The sequence below is a fragment of the Rhinolophus sinicus genome, chromosome 17, assembly GCF_057876585.1.
Source record: "Rhinolophus sinicus isolate RSI-liver-muscle chromosome 17, RSI-T2T, whole genome shotgun sequence".
Classification (NCBI taxonomy): domain Eukaryota; kingdom Metazoa; phylum Chordata; class Mammalia; order Chiroptera; family Rhinolophidae; genus Rhinolophus; species Rhinolophus sinicus.
The window spans coordinates 167,539,885-167,559,996 of NC_142517.1; the positions used below are offsets into that span (position 1 = coordinate 167,539,885).

The window sequence follows — 20,112 nt, forward strand, 5'->3', positions numbered from 1 at the left end:
CTATGTTGGATAAATACCGGAAAGAGTCAAATAAGGTTTATGACAGTCCAGGGATCTACACATCTACATAGAAGCGACTTGCTAATTTATAACAACAAGAAGTTTTTTTTGTTTGTTTGTTTTTTTCATCAATTATGGAAAAGTCAAGTATGCATATTTTCACAAACCCAGAAATTGTGGATTTGGGTGTATGTGTGGATTTGAGAGAAATTGTCCATATTTTTGTAGGGCAAATTTGAAACTAAAGATGATGGATAGGCTGTTTTTCATAATAATAGCCTTTATTGAATATACCATTAAATTCATGCTTTTGAAGCATATAACTCAGTGACATTCACAGAGTTGTACAACCATTACTATCTAATTTAAAAACATTTTATTGCCCTAAAAATGAACTGCTGTACCTATTAGCAGTCACACATTCCTCTTCCCACAGATTCTGGCAAACATTAATCTATTTTCTATATCTGTGGATTTGCCTAGTCTGAAAATTTCATATAAGTGGAATCATGCAGTATATGGCTTCTGTTTTCCAAACTGGCCATACCTTTTTACAATTGTAGTAGTGTATGAAAGTTCTGATTTTTCCACATCCTTACCAACACTGGACAGTCTCTGTCTTTTGTATGTTAGCCATCCTAGTGAGTGTGAAGTTGTGTCTCATTGTGTTTTCTTTTTTGCATTTCTCAAGTGACTAGTGATACTGAGCATTTTTTTCATATGCTTGTTGGCCATTTGTATATCTTCATTGTAGAACTGTCTATTCAAATCCTTTGCCTATTGTTTAATTGGATGGTCTTTTTATCGTTGTGTTGTAAGGGTTCTTTATGTTTTATGGATACAAGTCCCTTATCAAGCATATGATTTATTTTTTTTTCTATTCTGTAGGGTTTTTTTTTTTCACTTGAAAATGTCCTTTGAAGCACACAATTTTTACTTAAAAATTACCAATTATGCATTCTCTTTAATACTCTCTGAGAGGCAAGTGAAAAACAAAAATGGATTTTTAAAAGAAACACATCTGACAATACTCAGAATGGGGGAGGGGAGAAATTAACTAGCAAGCACAGTACCTTGCACATATATAGTGAGCACCACAACATTTGTTAAATTGAAATGGCTTGACGTTGAGGATCGTAATATATTTGTAAGACTGGACAAAATGTAAGTTAAACTATGAGAAGCTTTGAGCAATTTCTTTTCATTGGCATCTATTAATTGATCTTGTTTCTTTACAACAATAACCCCCAAGTTTTTAAAATCTTCTCATCCATTCATGTAGCTTTGATTTTCTTGGTCATATTGATACAATGTCAAAAGTAGATTTCAGTAAGTTAGAGGTTTACTTTCTGCTAATTTTTACTTGAAATATCAGTATACCTGAAGGATTGATATGGACTATGTCACGTAATGAAAAACAAACAAACAAACAAAAAAAAAAACCTTCAAATTTGTAGTGGCCATAGGTCAGCTTTAAATTGATCTACTTAAAGTTTTCAACATATTTTTTTAATGCCTATTTAAGATATGTAAATTCTGTGTATACCTTTCTTTTTGAAACTTCAAATTTTATGATTAAGCAGTTTCAATCAAACAAAATTTAATAGTTATAATAATATTCCTGGAGCAACTTGTGGTCTTCAAACTGACCTCATTATGCTCCTTTTAAATGGGAACAGAATTATTGTTGAGAATCCTTAACTTAGTGCAGGGATGTTGACATTTTGTTTTTGAGAAGGAGATCATGCCCTACAAACATGATAGCTGTGAGAAACTCTTCCTGAGGTTTTTGCGAAGTACAGATATAAAACCCACTAATGCTCAGCAAGAACTATGGAATGCTTTCATATGTCACTGAATTACATTCTCCTAATAGGTAAAATGCTTTGGACATCTCTGTATTAAGCATGCACTTTTTTCAGGCCACCGGGATTCAGTGCAATAATTGGTGCAAGAGCTGGAATTTTTAAATATATTCTAACAGCTTGAAATAATGCCAAAACCAGGTACCACTTATTTAATTTAATAAAATAAATCTGTTCAATGTGAATTTATTTAATCCCTATTTTATGCCAGGTCCTTCTACATGCGCACAATATCTCATTTAATTTTCACATATCCCTCAATAATGTATTCTAAATGCATTTTGCAGATGAAAAATCGGAGCCAATGAGAGATTAAATGGCTCGCCCCAGGGCCAATGTGAGGATTCAAATCCAAGTGGGGCTCGAAGACAAAATATTTCTTTGACATCATGCTATCTCCTGTTTAAGGGAAGGAGTTAATGTGTTTGCAAAGGTACCTAAAATATCCCATGAAGTAAACATGGAGGATCTAATCCAAGGTGGTTTCACCTTGGAAACATTAGTTCTTCTCTTACTTAATGTTGCTGAGTCTAAAAGGGACTATGATGATTCTAATAGTTTTAGCTGCTTTATTTAGTAGACAGAGTTGCTTGCTTCTGTTGTCTGTTACCCTTTGTTAGTGGTTAATTCCAATTATTTCTCATTTCAGAGTTTCCATATACTTTAGAAAAGTTCTAAACACCAGCGTTAAATGAATAGTTACATAAATATTAGCGCTGTTTCACATTTTCTCACTCAGTAATGTCTGTGTTTTTCTTCTTTTATTTGAAATAGTTACCAATTTGTTTTTTTCTTGTAATGAGAACTTTTAAGATGTACTCTCGCAACAATTTTCAAATGTATAATAGAGTGCTATTAGCCATAATCACCATGCTGTATATTACATATCCAGGACTTATTTATCTTATAACTAGAAATTTGGACCTTTTTACCCCCTTCACCCATTTCATCCACTCCCTACCCCCTGCTTCTGGCAACCAGAAGTCTGCTCTCTCTATGAGGTTATTTTTGTTAGTTTGTTTTTGTTTTAGATTCCACATTTAAGGGAGATCATACAATATTTGCCTTTCGCTCTGACTTATTTCACTTAGCATAATGCCCTCAAGGTCCATCTATGTTGTAACAAATGGCAGGATTTCCTTCTTTTTTATAGCTGAATAATATTTATATATTATATATCACATTTCCATTATCTATTCATCCATTGATGGACGTTTAGGGTTTTTTCTGTGTCTTGGCTGTTGTAAATAATGCTGCAGTAAACATGGAGGTACAGATATCTTTTCGAGATACAGGATTCTTTATCTTCAGATAAACAACCAGAAGTGGAATTGCTGGATCATGTGGTTGTTCTATTTTTTTCAGTTTTTTGAGAAACCTCCATACTGTTTGCCATAGTTGCTGGACCAATTTACATTCCCTCCATCGGTGCACAGTGGTTCCCTTTTCTCCATATCCTTGTCAAAACTCATGTCTTCTATTTTGATAATAGCCACTCTAACAGGTGTGAGGGGATTTCTCATTGTGGTTTTGATTTGTATTTCCCTGATGATTAGTGATGTTGAACATCTTTACATGTACATGTTGGCCATTTGTGTGGCTTCTTTGGAAAAAAAGTCTATTCAGTTCTCTTGCCCGTTTTTAAATCAGATTATTTTCTATTGAGTTGTATGAGTTCTTTATATATTTGTTTAATAACCCCTTATCAGATATATGTTTTACAAATATTTTCTCCCATTCCGTAGGTTGCCTTTTCCTCTTGTTGGTGGTTTTATTGGCTGTGCAGAAGCTTTTTAGTTTGATGTGGTCTCACTTGTTTATATTTGCCTTTGTTGTGTTTGCTTTTAGTATTAAGTCCAAAAAAAATCATCACCAAGACTGATGTCAAGCATACCCCCTCTGTTTTCTTCTAGGCATTTTAAGGTTTTAGGATTTACATTTAATTCTGTGGTTCATTTTGAGTTGATTTTTGTGTATGATGTAATACAGCAATCCAGTTTCATTCTTCTGTATGTGGCTGTCCAGTTTTCCTAACACCATCTATTGAAGAGACTATAATTTCCCCATTGCATATTCTTGACTCCTTTCTCATAAACTAATTGACTACATATATATATGTGTGGGTTTATTCTGTTACATTGATCTGTGTATCTGTTTTTATGCCAATACCATACTGTTTTGATTACTATAGCATTGTAATATAGTTTGAAATCAGAGCGTCTGATGCCTCCAGCTTTGTTTTTCTTCTTCAAGATTGCTTTGAATATATGGGTTCTATGTACATACGGATTTTAGGATTGCTTTTTCTATTCCTGTGAAAACACCATTGGGATTTTGACAGGCATTGCATTCAATTTGCTGCTTGTTTTGGGTAATGTGGACATTTTAATAACATTGATTTTTCCAATCCATGAGCACAGACTATCTTACCATTTATTGTATTTTCAGATTCTTTCATTAATGTTATAGTTTTCAGTGTACCGATTTTTTAACCTCTGTGGTTAGATTTATTTCTAGGTATTTTATTCATTTTGATGCAATTATAGATGAGATTGCTTTCTTAATTTCTCATTCTGATAGTTTATTATTAGTATATGTAAATGCAGCTGACTTTTGTATGTTGACTTTGAACCTGCAACTTTACTGAATTTGTTTATTAGTTCCAACAATTTTTTGGTGGAGACTTTAGGGTATTTGTACATATAAAATAATTCCATCTGCAAATAGAGACAGTTTAGCTTCTTTCTTTCCAATTAAGATGCTTTTTTATTTTATGTATGTATGTATGTATTTATTTATTTATTTAGCCTAATTGCTTTGACTGGGACTTCCACTACTTTTTAAATAAAACTGACGAGAGTGAGCATCCTTGTCTTACTTCTGATCTTAGGAGAAAAGCTTTAACTTTTTATCATTGATTATGATGTTAGCTGTGGCTTGTATACGGTCTTTATTAAGTTGAGGCATGTTCCTTCTATGAGTTTGTCAAGAGTTTGTTTTTCTTCATCATGAATGGATATTGAATTTTGTCATGCTTTTTCTTTATTTATTAAGATGATCATATGATTTTTATTCATTTTGTTAATGTGGTACACCACGTTGATCGATTAGTAGATGTTGAACCATCCTTGCATCCCTGGATAAGTTTTGCTTTTGATGAATTTCAGTTTATCTATTGCTGCTTGATCTTCCAGAGTCATATCTAAAAATAACAATAAATAAATTTGCCAAATTCAAGATCACACACAGTTAATTTTTATATGTGCTATGAGGTAAGGGTACAACTTTATTAGTTTGCATATGGATATCTATTTGTCCCAGCATCATTTGTTGAGAAGACTATTCATTACCCATTGAATTATTTTGGCACCTTTAAAAAAAAAAAAATGACCACAAATGTCAGGTTTCTTTCTGCACTTTCAATTCCATCCCCTTGATCTGTGTGTCTATCCTTACGCCAGTACAACACTGACTTGATTAGTATAATTTTGTAGTTAGTAAGTTGTTGTTTTTTTTAAGACTTTATTTTTAGAAAGAAGCTTTAGGTTTGCAATGTAATGGAGAGAAAAGTACAGAGATTTCCCATAGAACCACTGACTCCACACATGCATAACCAACATTATTATCAATATCAATTGTGAATGTAGTAAATTTGTTCCCCTGGATAAACCTACATTGACACATCAAAATCACTCAAACTCCTTAATTTCCTTTAACATTTACTCTTGGTATTATACATTGTATAGATTTGGACAAATGCATATTGATATATATCTATAGTTATAATATATAGAATATTTTCACTGCCCTAAAAATCTTCTGTGCTCTGTATATTCATCCCTGATAACCATTGATATTTTTATTTTCTCCATCATTTTGCCATTTCCAGAGTGTCATATAGTTGGGATCATACAGTATACAACCTTTTAAGACTGGCTTCTTCCATTTAGTAATATTCATGTAAGGTTTCTCCGTATCTTCTCAAGGCTTGAAAGCTCATTTCATTTTAGTGCTTAATAATATTCCATCATCTGGATGTACTACAGTTTATCCATTCACCCACTGAAGGACATTTTGGTGGCTTCCAACTTTGGACAATTATGACTTAAACTGCTGTAATCTTCAATGTGTAGGTTTTTGTGTGGACCTAAGGTTTCCACTCCATTGGATAAATACCAAGGAACATGATTGCTGGATCCTGTAGTAATGATATGTTTAATTTAGTAAGAAACCACCAATGTGTTGTCCAAAGTTGCTGTACCATTTTGCCTTTTCACCAGCAATGAATGAGAGTTCCTATTGCTGCAAACCCTTGCCAGCATTTGGTGTTGTCAGTTTTCTGGATTTTGGCTATTCTCATAGGTAGTAGTATTTCAGTTTTTTGTTTGTTTTTATTTCCCTTTTCCTGATGGCATATAATGTGAAACATCTTTTCATATGCTTGTTTTCCATCTGTGTATCATCTTTGGTGAAGTGTTTGTTAATGTCTTCGGTCTATTTTTAAATTGGATTGTTTCTTACAGTTGAGTTGAAAGGATTCTTTATATACTTTGGATAACAGTCCTTTATCAAATATGTCTTTTACATATATTTTTCTCAGTCTGTGGCTTGTTTTCTCATTTTCTTGATACAATCTTTTGGAGAGCAGAGGTTTTTAATTTCAATTAAATCCAGCTTATAAATTATTTATTTTATATATCATATCTTAGATGTTGTATATAATCTCTTTACTTGTTATAGGTCTGTTGAGATTTTCTCTTTTCTCTTGAATCTGTTTCAGTAGTTATGCTTTAATAGGAAGTTTTTCATTTCACATAAGTTATCTAATGTGTTGTCATCCAATAGTTCATATTCCATTATGGTCCCTTAATCTGTAAAGTCAGTAGTAATAAGCCCTCATTCGTTTCTAATTGCAGTAATTTGAGCCTTCTCTCTGTTTTGGTTGTGGGTTTAATTAAATTTTGTAAATTTTGTTTATCTTTCCAAATAATGACTTTTGATTTTGTTGATTTTCTGCTGTTCTTCTACTTTCTATTTTATTTATTTCTGTTCGAATTTGTATTATTTTCTTCCCCCTAGTTGTTTTGGATTTAGTTTGCTTTATGTTATCTAGATTCTTGAGATGTAAGTTTAGGTTACTAATTTAAAATTTTCCTCTTCTTACTCTTCTTAAATATATGCAATTCAGTCATTTTTATTGCAACTGAGAGTCAATGTATCACAGAAAGTTGGTGGTTGATCTGGGGGAAAGTACTATTTTTATTAAATGATGAAATAGTTTGTCATTGGTAATATTGTTTATGAATAATACAAAATACAAATATGGATGCTTTTAAGTTAGGACTATCCAACTCATAAACTTGGCTGACGGAATTTGCCTCCACACTGCTCCTTTAAATAACACAAACACAACTGAAAATCACCTGTTTTCTCCTTTATGGTTCTCCCTTATTATTCATGGTATTGGCACTTTCATTCTAAAACTATAGACAAGAATGGCTTTGAAAAATTACTACTCTAGTAAATTAATTTGGCCATGTATATCTATTGGTCAGCAAAGTTCACATGGCCCTAGGCACTGATAATAAATGTCTTGGTCTTCTTACTGCTTTATCACTGTTCTTTTTCTTTTGTGAAACAAAAACAAAAATCAGAAACGTTAAGAATGAGAGTATAAAAATTTTACAAGGGCGTAATAGTTGAATATTATTTCCTCAGTGTTTTCATGATGTCAGTATATATAGCAAATGTGACTGATACAGGAATAAAACTGATTATTACATCAGCTATGACCTTACCTGACCTCAATGTACATACTCAAGAAGTTTTTGAATAACTGAAAGTGTGCTATTTTTAATGTATAAAAAAGGAGGTTGGAAAACTTAAGTTATATATATGATGAAAGGATAATGTACAATTTCTCAGGTATGGTGTAATCTCCATATCAACATATTTCTGAATGAGATACAATGGAAAAAATACTGATGTAGATGTAGATATAGATATAGATATATTTCAAATATTCTTGATTTAAATGTTACAAACTAATAAGAATGCTATTTGTGAGTATTGTACAGTAAATAAAAAGTAATCTTTCACATAGGAGTGATTACAAATGTACAATAGCAAAATGCAGCCTCATAGATGTTAATTTTGCTTTAAAAGATAGATCATTTTAAAAATTGCAGTTTTTAAAAAATTTTTGAGCAGTGAAGCTAGCACTTCATTGCTAAACTGTTGAAGAATTGCAAGATCACACACAGTCATGATAAAGAAATTGAGCTGAGTCTGTGATTAATTCAGTAGCCAGTACAAGAGTTAACAGACTTAACTGCAATTGCTGCTGCTCTCTCAAATGAAGAGGGGTTAATAAATGAAAATGAAGGCAGATTTATGCAGAATGTTGAATACAATTGTGTAAATCCTTATGAAGCTACAGAAACAGGAGCACCACACAATGTATATACTTCAATTTACATCTTTTTTTTCTTTTAATAGAGGAATTTACAGCTATAAATTTTCTACTAAGCAGTGCTTTTGCTGCATCCTGTAAGCTTCACATGTTGTGTTTATGTTTTTATTCATACCTAAATATATGTGTGTGTGTGTGTGTGTGTGTGTGTGTGTGTGTGTTTAGTTTTCCTTGTGATTTCTTCTTGACCCATTGATTATTTAGGAGTGTGTTATTTTATTTCCAATTATTGGTGAATTTCCTAAGTTTCTATTGCTTATTCGTTTCTAATATAATCCTACTATGGTCAGATAATATATTTTCAGTAATTTTAAAAATCTTACATTTTATTGAGGCATTTTTAGTGGCCTAATTAATTGTCTGTCTTGTAAAAAGGCCAATGTGTGCTTAAGAAGAATTTGTATTATATGGTTGTTGGGCAGAGTGTTCCATAGATGTTTGTTAAGTTTAATTGATTTATAGTACTGTTAAAGTCTTCTATTTCTTGTTACTTCTATTATAATTTAAAGTGGAGTATTGGAGTCCCCAACTATTACTATTGATTTATCGCTTTCTCCTTTCAATCCCATCCATTTTTGTTTTATGTATTTTGAGGTTTTGTTGAGAGGTGCATATTTGGTTATAATTATGCTTTCCTAATACATTGACCCTCTTATTATAAGACATCCATCTTTGTCTGTAGTAACAATTTTTGTCTTAGTCTATTTTGTCTGATAGTGTTATCACCAAGTTAGCCCTCTTCATTACTTTTGTGTGGTTTGTCTTTTTCCATTCTTGTACTTTCAACCCATTTTTGTCCTTTAATGTGTGTCTCTTAAACAGCATATAGTTGGAAATTGTTTCTTATCCACTTTCCTAATCTGCTCTTTGATTTCTATATGCCACATGTCTTTTTTTCTTCCTCTATTTCGCCACTCTTCTTTTGTGTTAAATGAATATTTTCTAACACATTATTTTAATTCCCTTGTTTCTTTTCATATATTTTTGGTTATTTTCTTACTTATCGTCCTCGGGATTATGATTACTGTTTAATTTCAATTGGATACTGGAATTTCTCTCCAATATATCTACGTTTCCTTCTCCCTTCTCTGTGCTACTATTGTAACTTTTATGAATTACATGTTTTATGCTTTACAAGCATCAGCACAGTTGTATAATTACTGCTTTATTCAATTGTCATTAAATAAGGTAAGAGAATGAAAAAGTAGCAAACAAAAAGGGCACTTATTCTGTTTTATCTGTACTTTATATTTACCCTTTTCTATGTTCTCACTTCTTGTGGATTCAAGTTGCTTTCTAGTGACCTTTTATTTCAATCTAAAGGACTCCCTATATTATTTCTTGTGGGACAGGTCTGAGAGCAATGAATTCTCTCAGTTTTTGTTTACCCATGAACATCTTAACATTTTCATTTTTGAAAGATAATTATGCTGGATATAGAATTCTTGGTTTCAGCACCTTGAAAATATCATCCTACTGCCATCTGGTCTCCATAGTTTAAGATAAGATAGAATCTGTAAATTTTACTGAGGGTCCCTGGTACATAGTCATGTCTCTCTTGCTGCATTCAGGATTTTCTCTTTGTCCTTGGTTTTCAGGTTTAACTATGATGTGTCTAGGTATGGATCTCTTTGAGTTTATCTTGGTGTTCATTGAGCTTCTTGGATAGGTAAATTAATATTTTTTATCAAGTTTGCAAAGTTTTAAGCCATTATTTCTTCAATAGTCTTTCTACCATTTTCTCTCTCTCCTCTCCTTTGAGACTATCATTTTGCATATGTTGTCCTGAAATTCTGAGTCTCTGTTCATTTTTATTTATTTATTTATTTATTTATTTATTTATTTATTTATTTATTTATTTTCTTTCTGTACTTCAGACTAGACAGTTTCAGTTGACCTGTCTTCAGGTTTGCTGATTCTTTCTCCTGCAAGCTCACATGTTCTGCTGGACCTTTCTGCTACGTTTTTTTTCATCTTATTTACTTTTTACTTCAATACTTCTAATTTGTTCTTGAAAACAAAAAATCTCTATTATTTTCTATTTGGTGATAAATCTTTCTCATATTTTCCTTTATTTTTTAGACATAGTTTCCTTTATTTCATTGAACATATTTAGTATAGCTGATGTAATGTCTTTTTCTATTAAATCTAACATATAGGCTTCCTTAGAGGCAGTTTCTATTAACTTCTCCTGTGTATGGGACATAGTTTATTGTTTCATTGCATGTCTCATGATTTTTTATTGAAAATTAGGTATCTTAAATAATATATATGGTTACTCTAAAATCGGACCACTTCCACCCCCTCCCCAAGGGTTTGTTGTTTTTTTCTTCGTCTCTATTCTTTGTCATGTGTAGCCACTAGAGTCTCTGTTTAGTTAGCTCAGTGGTCAGCTGATAATTGGATAGAGATTTCCTTAAATGTATTGAAGCAATAAGTTTCCCAGTCTTTGCCAAGGGGCTTTGTGTGTAGGTTGGGGCACACCTTCAATGCTGGTGCAGTTTGCACTATGCCTTAGCCTTCACTTCTGAATTATGCAGAGCCATAGGTGAAAGCTTGGGAACTTTTGAAATCTTCCTTCAGCACATACACAGCCCTTAGTACAGTCTTTCCTGAGTACAGCCCTGCACATGTGTATAGCCTTTTAGATTCCCAGGAATATACCTGAGATTTTTAAAGCCCCATAGGAACATCTCATTCTCAGCATTTTCTTTTATGTTTTTTGCTCAACCTCTTGTTTGTCCCAACAATTACCACTGCCTCAGGCAGCTGCAGTGTTGAACAGTTGCCCCTGATTATTTTAGGTATGTTCCCCCAAAGGAAGGGCTGTTCTCACTGTGTTAAGTTCTGAGTCAGGTCAAATAAATACAAGTCCTGCAAATGGTAGTTTTCAGGGAACCTCCATACAGATCAACTAACAATAGTTCTCTGGGAAGGGACTTCCTGGGGAGCTTCAAATCCATTTTGCCCTACCAAGTGCCTGCTAGTCTGATGGTTTTCACAGTAGACCACAAGGCTGCTGGTTTTCAACGATATTATAGAGGTGAGAGAGTGGATGGAAATAGGGCAAGTTAAAATACCACAGAACTGTTTTGTTTTGTTTTGTTTTGACCAAGTTTCATACAATATTCTCGAATAAGTGCTCTGTGGATTGTTGCAAACCATTGATTACTTTTGAAAGCGTTGGTTTTGAGTTTTATTTATTTTTTTCTATTGTCCTAATGGATTTTATGGAAAGCAGGTCTTTGGAGATCCTTGTTCTACCATTCTGATAATGCTTCCCTTCATAGACTTTTTAACTTAAAAAGTGTTAAGTTATTGAAAATTTTCGTAATGAAGTATGTGCTGAATTTAAAATATTGCTCATGAGACAGATGACAAAACACGTACAAAGACCTGAATACAGACAGGAATTTAGTATATAACAAAAATGTAATTTCTAATCTATGGAGGTTAATGGATTTTAAGACAATTAATATTGGGACAAGGGGATAACTAACTCTAAGAAAATAAGCTTGTATTTTGATCTCATATTCTTCATCAAAAATAAATTGTAGATGTGCTTTGTATACAGAATAATAAAAAATCAAATTATGAAATTGTGAAAGTGCTAGAGCTTACCTGGGAGTAGTATAGGAAGTCGTACTACTTCAGGAAGCAGTATAAAGATTCCGAAGCGGGAGAGTGTTTGAGACTTGCAAAGAGGCCAACGAAGTGTCAGGAGCAAGAGAAAAATGGCAGGGAATGGGAATAAGAAGACATCCAGTGCCAAATAAAGTAGGATTTAATAGGCTGCAGTAAAGACTTAGGATTTTATTCTGAGTGTTAGAAAAGTACTGCAAGCTTTCCAGGAGTTGAATGGTATGGCATAATTTCCCTTTAAAAATATTTGTTGTGGCTACTGTGGGGAGAACTCTGTCGGTTTACCAGAGCAGAAGCAGAAGACTTTTCGGGCACCAGGTGATAAATCCGGGAGAGAGATGGAGATAGCTTGGAGCAGGATATTATCTGAATGTAATTTTTTAAAGGATTCATTTGATGGATTGAAAGAAAAGCTATAAGAAATAGGGATAGCTCAAGGGTGAAGGCTAGGTTTTCACCTGAGATGCTTTATGGCAATAATTGCTGTGATAGGGACCTCTAGAAGATGAACATGTTTGGCCAGGGGTAGGAGAGAGAGTCAAGGGCTCAGTTTTGGATCTGCTAAGATAGAAAGGCCCATTAGATATCTTAGTGCAAATTATGGAGATTCAGAGGAGAGCTTCATTCTGGAGATATAAATCTGGAATGCATCAGCATATAGAATGTGTTCAAGGTCATTGGGATGGATGGGATAACCTATGAGTAAGGGACGTTATAGTGTTTCAAGATGGGGAAATGAAGAAGATTCAGCAAAGGAGAATAAGTAGCAACCATATGGGTAAGAAAAAAATCAAGAGACTATGGTGTACCAAATACCAAGTTAAAAAAATAATAATAAAGGAAGAAGGAGTGATGAGCTGTGTCAAATAATGCTGAGAGTTTAAGCTAAGACGGTGGAGGAAGAGTGGAAAGGGGTAAAGGTAGAGATGAGACTGGGGACTAGCTGTGATAGCTATCATAGCATGTTTTTATGATAATAAAGGGATAACAAATGGGATAACATTTGATTGGATAAGGGAGGAGGGAGAGGAGATAATTGCATGAGAAAAGTCCTTGAGGCGGCAAAGATGGGACCCAGTACGTCAGAGAAGTTGGCCCTTGTGAAACACAGACAGTGAATCCATTGAGCCAATGTGGATGCAAAGCATACATGGTTAGAGATGCCGGTGGGTGAAAGATTCAGTGGCAGAAGGAAGGTTATTAGCTCTGAGTAAATGGTTTATATTTTTGTCTTCTTCACCAGACTTTTTGTCAAAGTCAGATATCATGTCTTCTCTGTTTTCATATCATTATAGTGAATGACTGTAAAATGCAAATGAATAATAATGTTTTCAAATTACTTTTGGCTTCACCTTTAGTTAATATGTACTTTGAACATATTTACACTACTGTCTATTTTGTTGGAGTTGTTTTAAAGATCAAGTATATATAGAAAGGTGATTTTGAGTATCTTACCTCAAAGCCAGGCTCTCATGCACTGCCATTTGTTTTATTTTAGAAGTAGAGGGAGATTGATTATCTAAGGCCAGTTAGAGACTATATACAGAGAAAGAATTCAAATAAATATGTCTAAATAGTGACCATTATCCTCTCAGATAAATTTCTAAGTGACTGATAACATTGTCAATGATGGTTTTGACTTGTAAAATTGTATTAACAATTTTCCAGGTGAAAGGTGACATGAAGTGTGAAAATTTCAGCTGTTTGGAAAGGAATCCTACTAAAGAGTGAGTAGCAATTAATCATTGTATACATTTTTCAGTGTTGACTTCTTAAAGGTGTCTCGATGAAAGGTTTCTTAACCTCAACATTTGACATTTTGGTCTGGATAATCTTTTGTTGTGGGGATGCAGGGGTGAGCATGGGGCGCTGTACTAGACATGGCAGGATTTTAGCTGTATCCTTGGCATCTGTCCACTAAATTGCAGTAGCACCCCTCTCCCAAGTGTGACAACTCTCAGTGTCTCTAGACATGGCTAAATGTTCCCTGCAGTCAGGGCGGCACGTGGGAGGTTGGGGAGAAAACTGCCCTGGTTTAGATAAGCACTATTGCAACAAACACATGAACAAATGAAACCAAGTTTCCCAGGCTTTCAGCTAATTTATTCTAGAAACAGATTATTTTTCTGAGGACAATTTTGGAGTTTTTATCTAATGAGGTTGTGGTATAAAGGTATTATCACAGGAATGGCAATTGAGACTGTTAATTCCCATTTTACATTCAAAGAATACCTTCATCCTGGACACATTACAAAATATTCAAAGCGAAATACTCATCAGTTGGAATGTAGTCAAAACCGTCATGTGGAAGAAGAATGTAATTGCCAGAAGTATATTTCCAGAAGGCAGAGCTATGACCAATGGTGCTAATTATAGAGACACATATTTTTTTTGTGATAAGAAAGAGGGTTCTAACGGATAATAGGTCCTACAAATGGAACAAGCAGCCCCATAGTTCCCTTTCAATAGAGTCAATCAAGCCAAAATCATATGGTGACTTTTTAGGACTATCACAGAGGGAATTAAAATATTGGTTGGGTTTGAGATCCCATTTAGTCCTGTGAGTCTTGAATGAACAGAAGGGTGATGAAAATACGAAAATGAATTTGCATCAGACAAAATAAGTAGGGAAGAAAAAGCAAGGAAGCAGAATTGGGAAGCAACAAAGTTGAATTGGTGTTGTAATGAGTAAGGAAGGCATTCCTCTTCAGGAATGATGGCTGAGGGAGGAGAAGAGGGAGAATTCAAATATGCAAGCATCCTCCCTTTAGGATTATCGGAGACTCTTAGCTTGTGACTTGAGATAATTCCTTGAGGCATCTTGATGGTACATAAGGACCCTGTCTTAAATCCATCCCCACTCCTTTATAGGAGGAGCTTCTGTCACTTTCAGGTCATAAGAATCCCCTGGGGTGCTTGACAGCCACACATATTTGTGGAATCACATGCAGAGATTCCAGATCTTTAAGTCTCTGTGAGCTGGTGATTCTGCATTTTAAATTGGCACCCTTGGGATTTCCAGCATAGATGGACCTAGGATCACCCTTCAGGCAAAGTTGTTTTGGAAGGTGTAGCTCAGATTGCTGTCTGACTCCTACCTGATCCCTCTGAATTTTGTAGTCTTCCGAGGAGAGAGAGATTTCAAGGGGAATATCAGTTACAATACTCATGCTCAGCATTAGACCTCTAAATAACGTTCACTATTGATGGAACAAAAAGGAGTGCAACAGTATTTTTTTTTCTGTAAATGTGAGGTGTTTTGTTTTGGTTTTGGTTTTCGTTTTTGGGGTGGGGTGGGATTTATTTTCTGGTAATGAAATATTCTCTCTGATACTCCCTCCCTTCCCAGTGACTGTAAATTCCTAAGCTCAAAAAGCTTGATAACCGTAAAAGAAAATGTTTAGAAATACTTATGTCAGTGTCATTATCTGCATCCCCATGGAAGCACTAATGATACAGCATCTCCTCAGCTGGGTTACTCATTGATCGAGTAACTCATTTGAAAGGAATTCCTAATAAAACCACTAGAGTGTCAACCAAACCAGAGTGATTAGAGGTTTATGTCATCATTTAACAACTTAAACTAACACCAGCACGTCTTTTCTAACTCTGGAGTGGACAGGTTCTTATACTGAACATCTTTGGATGTGTGTTTTTATAAAATCCAGGTGTTATAAAAAAGCCAGGGTCCAGTGGAGAAGGCATCTCTAGATATACCTGCTTCTGTAGTTTCACCCCATGATCCGGAGTTCAGATCCTTATTCTCATCTCTTGCCTCTGATTCTCCCTACGTTTACATTAGACTTCTAACTATTTTCCCAGTTAAACTTTCTTTTGTTGTATCTGCTTGACCTCATGCTCTGATCTTTGATCAAGCATGAGGAACTATAACCTGACTAGTCTACACTTGCCATTCTTCTCCTGTGATACACGTGGAAAAGGTGAATGAAGTCAATAACTGTTACTTGTTTTCATATATCATTGATTCAAGGCAGACTTACCATGAGGCTCATTGAACTTAAACTTCAGTGATCTCTTTTGCTCAGTTCCTTTCCAAGGACCAGAGATAGTCTTAGCACTGTGTTTATACGGCCATATGGTTTTATAATACTTGTGAAGAAACATATTTTGACCACTCCCCCTTAAGACGGCTATCTCCTTTCACTGGGAGGCTCCTAACACCCTCCTCTCCTGTGTACAGTGTTTGTGTGGCTAGAGAAATTTTGGGCATATAGGTGAGGAGAAGTACAGTCAGAGAAATATTTAGTGTGGATAGACATATATTTTTGTTGTTTGTAGGTTAGGAGGTATATTGAAGGTATGCAGTCCTATCTGTGACTCAGTGTAGGACTTGCTTCTAGAAGTTGCTCACTGGGCCAACTCACCAGTGTCATATCAGATAGGTGCAGGGCTAGAGGTCATACCTCAATGTAAACATGTCCCATAACATCCATCACAAGGCATACTCGTATGTGGGCAGTTAATGAGAAATAAGGTTGGAAGTATAGAGAGCCAGAAGTAGTCGGTGGTAAATTCTTTACAGCAGATGTGTAAAATTGTAAGCAGAGGATTTAATTCTTATTGACATCAAGTCTAAGATAAGTTCTCTCCTGTTTGGAATAGTCTCAATAATAAATAAACACAATTACAAATGTACTGTACATATAATATTTTAGAGATAATGGAATTTATTATTAGACTTCCTGGATTGAGAGCACAAACCTAACGCATTACTACAGAGTAAAACTAAGTGTGAAGAATCATGTTTTATGTATCTCAATGACCAATAATAAACATTTCAATCAACTATGCTAGGGAAGAGCCTAATTTGTCATTATGCTTTCTCTATGGAAAACAGTATCACAAAATTATGGTTATATTACAAAATGTAAGAGTCTGCATCCAAAACTTTTAGAAAAAAAGTCTTTAGATTGTGTGTCAGGCATTTTTTAAAATTTTTATTATTTTCCTGGAATTTGTATGTTTGTGCTATTTGTTGACCTTTTAAATTTTGTAATTTATTATGATTTCTTTCTTCATTCTAAGTATGCATTCATTTTGTACCAAATTATATATTTGTGAGTTTATATTCTTTTTCTAAACTGTGTGCTTCAGGTCCGACAACCACTTTAGGCTAGGAACCAGAATTCTAGAAATGCTTCATACCTTACTTATTTTGTGATATTCTGCAGGCTTGTTTTAGATATCTGGTGAAGCAAAGTAAATAAAAATATCCATAAACTGTAAAGCCTTATATAAATGGAAGCTCTTACACAGTTATTACTATAATTGCCATAGTTTTTTATGGCACTCAAATCCCAGTATTGGTGGATCTTCGGTTAGTCCCACTGTAACATGTGGCAAGGGACTTATTGAAATTTTGAACAAATTTGCCAGCTTTAGTGGGAATGTGAAGTCTTTTCCAAATGATGCCAGTACATCTACTTCGCAAGCAGAGTGTGATCCACTTTTCTGTCACAGAAATCAATTGCTGTGAACCCATGGCTCACATTCTGTCTGTAATTATAACTGTCAGGAATCTGTTGACATTGTGTGGGGAAAATCAAGATTGCCTGATTCTTCTACCTTACAGAACTGAGAGGTATGAAAATACATGGAAAGACGAACTTTGTAGGGATAAGATGATGCTGTACAATATTTTATAACATTAGATCATCTCTCTTGTTGAATCTATCACTTGCATGTGCGTATGCCTGTGGTGATGAGAACAAGACAGAGGTGAAGAGGTGAAACACAAGAAGAGGAAATCCTTGGTTGATGTGAAACTCCCTAGTAAACCATGCCCCCTACCAGTGCCTCCATCTTTAATGGCCTCTCCCTTCCCAGACCACATAGGAATTCTGCTGCAGCCCTTTGACTCTCTTTGGTTATGAAGGCTGTGCACAGTATCACCAACTGACATCAGCCACTTCCTCACTCTCCACATTTCTATAGTTTTTTACTATCCTCCGTGGGGAACTGTCTCTTGGTGCTCTTTTTTGCACTCTTGGAGGTAGTTGGTGGTACTATTGTTTGCATATTTTTGTCACTTGTACTTCCTTGTCTTGAAATTTCAGGGAAGTTACATACCCTTTAAGAATAATGGAGCTCCCTCCCCACCGCCAACTTTGGTAACCTCGCACAGTATCTTCAGTGGTAGCGGGGCTCTATTTTACTGCGCCACTAACAAAACAAAACAAAAAAGGTGGTCAGTGTTCCTGACAGGTGAAGACAGAGAAGAAAGGTAGAGGAAAAGGGCATTAGGGCAGCAATGTACATAAAATGGTAAAGGGAACAGAGAAAGAATGTATAGGTCACCATGATAATGTACCAGAAATGAAACAAGTTGCCCTTCAGGATCCCAGAGGTGTTCGAGTCCCAGAGGCTGCCATTCTCTTTCTCCACCTCCCATTCCCATTATGAGATTTAATCTCTGCAAGGAGATCTACAGAAGGCCTTTTTTGCCTCCTAACTACTGCCGTGCCTCATGTACTCTGCTAACCTCTAATCTGGCCTACCATTACTTTTCCTGTCTCTTTACATCTTTCAGGTTAACTTTCCAAAATCACTTCCCTGTTGATTCTATTCCCTTGCAGAAAACGGCTTCCTATTGCCAAGTACGTTCATTGGTTTACACTTGATAGGAGTGCAGAGATCTCAGGAATGTGGTCCCACCACCATTTTTTGTTAATCACTTTAATTTTACCATCTCTTCCAACTAAAACTGGACCAATTCCTGTTTCTTGCAATGTTTTATTCCCCCTCACCACCCCCCCCCCCACACACACACACCCCTTCTTCTGCTTGGAACACTTTCTTTGTCTGTGTTGTAGACAACCTTATTTTATTCAGGTGTCATCTTAACTGCTACTCCCTCTAAAAATAATTTCTTCTATAAACTCAAATAACCATCTGTTGTTCTCTCATGCCACTAACCATATTCTATCGAGCACTGGAGTTATCTGTGTACTGGTTTTATTTCTATAAGAAGACTATGAACTCTGTAAGGGTAAGGAGTGTTGTTAGAATCTTTGTGACAGTGGTTTATAGAAAACCATACAAATATTAGGCATCAATTAATATTGTTTTAAAGCTAACTGTGAAACATGAACCAAGTGACTGGGGCAACTTAAAGAAAAAGAGGCAGCTCTACCAATTTCTGTTTTGTTGTTGTTGTTGTTGTTTTAAATATGACATACATAAACAACAAAAAGATGAAATAGAGACTAAACTGTCTGAAAATACTTTGTCCTGATTCATCATACACATTCCTAAATGTCACCCCTTGTATTCTGACACTTTTTATACACCTCTTTTCTTGCCTTCTTTACCTTTCAAAATCATTTGGCGCAGATTTTGCCCTTCCAGGAAGGCACCTGACAGAATGAATTGCTGTAGTATTTTACCATGTTCCCTAGCACTGAGGTAACCCTGCTGGACCTGATGGGATCATGTTTGCCCCCAGTGGATATACTCAACAAAACATCGCTCACCTTGAATTGCAGCTCAGCATAATCCAAGGTCAGGATGGCCAGAGGCCATGGACTATTTTCTAGGAGAGACCAATGGTGCATATTTAGCTGAGCTAATAAAGCAGCAGTATGGCCTTAGAAAAGCAAAAATTTCATATCCTGATTGGCTTCAACCTGCTCTTTCACACCCTTTACCAGATAAAGCAGATTTACTGTGAAGTTAAAGACGCTTACTTGACATTTCAGGGCCTCACATTTGTATAGGCCATATCAATTTGTACAGGCCAGAGTAATGCTATGTTTGTAATTTTGTTCTTACATTTCAAGCACACACTCCCCTCCCAAGTTATAGAAGCTTCAAACCCTGCAAAACGAAGATCTGTGCCAGCCTCTATGCCTTCTTCTATGCATAGTCCTAATGTTGCTAATGCTCTGAATTTACAGCAGGTATAAAGAGTTATGAACCTTGTCTTTATTTTGATTGGGCAAACGTCCTCTTGGGCTTCCCTTTCTATGTCTTTTATTCCCTAGGGCATGAAAAAAACAAATAATGTACATGTATTTTCATAAAGTAGCAATTAGGTAATATCTGTTTTCATTTTGATCAGAAGCAAAGCAATAATTTGTAGTCAAAATTAGGGAAATTATTTCCATGTTATTA

The 20,112-nt window shown here is 35.0% G+C and overlaps 1 long non-coding RNA gene across 1 annotated transcript in view; it reads left to right on the plus strand.

The window, feature by feature from the left end:
- Positions 1–20,112, plus strand: part of LOC141572868 (uncharacterized) — a 702,493-nt gene that overhangs the window by 273,781 nt on the left and 408,600 nt on the right. Inside the window, exon 5 of the long non-coding RNA XR_012498339.2 lies at positions 13,648–13,706. This is a non-coding gene — a long non-coding RNA (uncharacterized LOC141572868). The remainder of the gene's footprint in view (positions 1–13,647; positions 13,707–20,112) is intronic.